Raw genomic sequence first — 3,042 nt, 5'->3', positions numbered from 1 at the left:
CTCAGTAATTGGACTCCGAGCTGCTCCAGCAACTGGCATTCACTGCAGGCAATGGTACCTTGGAGCATAGGCTTGCCAACAGGCGACTAGACTACTACTATTATAATTACTACTAATAGAATAGTTACTAGTACTACTAGTAATAATAGTAACTATACTATTAGTAGTAATGGTAATAATAGCTATCTAATACTAGTAGCAGTAGCAGTAGTAGTTAGTAGTAGTCGTAGTAATAGTAGTAGTAGTAATACAGCGTGGCTCAGTGGCAAGAGCCCGTGCTTGGGAGTCAGAGGTCATGGGTTATAAGCCCAGCCCTGCCACTTGTCTGCTGTGTGACTTTGGGCAAGTCACTTAATTTCTTTGTGCTTCAGTTACCTCACCTGAAAAATGGGGATTAAGGCTGTGAGCCCCACGTGGAACGACACAATCACCTTGTATCCCCCCCAACGCTTAGAACAGTGCTCTGCACATAATAAATGCTTAACAAATGTCATTATTATTATTATATTATTATTAATAGTAGTAGTAGTAGTAGTAATAGTAGTAAAAGAGCATGGGCTTTGGAGTAGGTGGTCAAGAGTTCAAATCCCGGCTCTGCTAATTGTCAACTGTGTGACTTTGGGCAAGTCACTTAACTTCTCTACCTCAGTTACCTTATCCGTATAATGAGCATTGACTGTGAACCCTCTGAGGGACAACATGATCACCTTGTAGCCTCCCCAGCGCTTAGAGCAGTGCTTTGCATATAGTAAGCGCTGAACAAATGCTACTATTATTATTATTATTGTTATTAATAGCAGTAGCACTGATGAGAAACAGTATGGCCTGGAGAATAGGGCACAGGCCTGGGAGTCAGAAGGACCTGGGTTCTAATCCTGGTTCCACCACTTTTCTCCTGTGTAACCTTGGGCAAGTCATTTCACTTCTCTGGACCATAGTTACCTCTTCTGTAAAATGGGGATTAAGACTGTGAGCTCCATGTGGAACTGGTGCTATGTCCGACCGGATTATTTTGTACCTAGCCCAGTGCTTAGTACAATGCCTGTTACTTAGTAAACACTTAATACCATTATCGTCGTGGTAATCGTGCTATTACCATTTCTGCTGCCAAATTAACATGGGTTTTTACTCCTCAGTCGACATCCAGGATGGGTAGTAAGGAAGAAGCCAACCGGTCGGTGGGAACCTACTTCATCCTCGTGGGCTTTCGGGTCAGCCCAGAACTCCAGATCTTCCTCTTCCTAGCGTTCCTAGTGGTATACTGTTTGGTGCTGGTGGGGAACGTCGGCTTCCAGCTTCATACCCCTATGTACTTCTTCCTCCAAGATCTGTCCTTCACTGACCTTTCTTACACCTCCACCATCGCCCCCAAAGCACTGGCCAGCTTCTGGGAACAGGGTTAGTCCATTTCCTTCGCTGGCTGTGCTGCTCAGTTCTTCCAATTCACTACTTTCATTGTGACCAAGGGCTTCATCCTGGCGACCATGACCTACAACAGACTGGCCCTTATCTGCTTGCCACTCCTCTACCCCTCCTGCATGTCTTGGTCCCTCTGCTTCCGACAAGTGGTTGACTCGTATGCCTGTGGCTGTATCAGCTCCACTCTTCAGTCTACCATGACATTCTCCGTGACCTTCTGCATCTCACAGATCATCGAACACTTCTACTGCGATGCCCAGCCACTCCGCTGGACCACGTGCCCCGACACTTCCGTCCAGGAGGTCATGTCTTTTGTTCTGTCCGCAGTCATCATCTTGCCCACTGTCCTGGTTAACCTGGGCTCTTACATCTGCATTGGCTCCGCCATTCTGAGGACCCACTCCTCTGAGGGGGGCAAGAAGGCTGTCTCTACCTGTGGCTCTCATCTGGGCATCGTGAGCCTCCTCTATGGAACCATGGCTTTCGTTTACCTCACCCCACCCTCATCCCCCGAGTGTCACAAGGTGGCTGCCATGTACTACACCCTCATCACCCCCATGCTGAACGCCATGATTTATTCTCTGAGGAACAAAGATGCCAAGAAGGCCCTGAGAAGGATCCTGGGAAAGAAAATGGCTTCTCTCTGAACACCCCCCCACCACCACGATAGTAGTGGCAATAATAATAAAAATTATGGTAGTTGGTAAGTGCTACCTATGTGCCAAGCACAGTTCTAAGCATTAGGGTAGACACAAATCAATCAGGTGAGACACATGAGGCTCACATTCTTAATCCCCATTTTACACATGAGGTACCTAAGACCCAGAGAAGTCAAGGTACTTGCCCAAGGTCACACAGAAGATATGTGGCAGAAGATATGTGGATTAGAACCCAGGTCCTTCTGACTCCCAGACCCATGTTGTATTCAGTAAGCCACACCAGTAGTGGAATAACAAAAATAGACGCATTTATTTTACACTTACTATGGGATAATCACTGTACTAAGCACTGGCGTAGGTACATGGTAATTAGGTCAGATACAGTCATGGTTCCACATGGGGTTCACAGTCTAAGTAGGAGGGAGAATAATCATTGAACCTTTATTTTACAGATGAAGAAGCTGAAGCATCGTGATGCTTTAGAAAGCATGATCTGGACAGAAGAGTGAAATGTGGGCATGGGAGGGGAGAGGCTGGTGCCAGAGAGGTCTGTGAAAACCGGGAAGTAGTAATCTAGTAGGGATATGACAAACATCTGGACAAGCACGGTGGTATTTCCTGAGCCCCACTGGGCACAACACACAGATGTAAACGTTGGGAAAGTACAGTAGATCTACAAGACAAGTTTCCTCCCCACAAGGAACTTCCACTCTACTGAAAACAGAAAAAAAAACCCGTTTTCAACAGCGTAATCAGAATAAATAAGTTAACTGTACAATCGATGATACATACATGCATATGTGCTGAGGGAGAGAGTAAATCAATCAATATGCAAGCACTCCGGGGGTGGGGGTGGAGGGGTTGTTCTGGGAACAAGTGGGATCCTGAGGAGAAAATGGACAAAAATACACTACCTAAGCACATGGCCTGGTTACAGAAATCCAAGAACCTAAAACACCTAAAG

General features: G+C 46.1%; 1 pseudogene; it reads left to right on the top strand.

The window, feature by feature from the left end:
• The first annotated feature begins 1,148 nt into the window (after positions 1 to 1,148).
• Positions 1,149 to 2,066, top strand: LOC119922178 (annotated as a pseudogene).
• The last annotated feature ends 976 nt before the right edge of the window (positions 2,067 to 3,042 follow it).

The sequence above is a fragment of the Tachyglossus aculeatus genome, unplaced genomic scaffold, assembly GCF_015852505.1.
Source record: "Tachyglossus aculeatus isolate mTacAcu1 unplaced genomic scaffold, mTacAcu1.pri scaffold_100_arrow_ctg1, whole genome shotgun sequence".
NCBI classification, from domain to species: Eukaryota; Metazoa; Chordata; class Mammalia; order Monotremata; family Tachyglossidae; genus Tachyglossus; species Tachyglossus aculeatus.
Note: the sequence above shows the minus strand (reverse complement) of the source record. Positions and strands in the feature narration are given on the sequence as shown.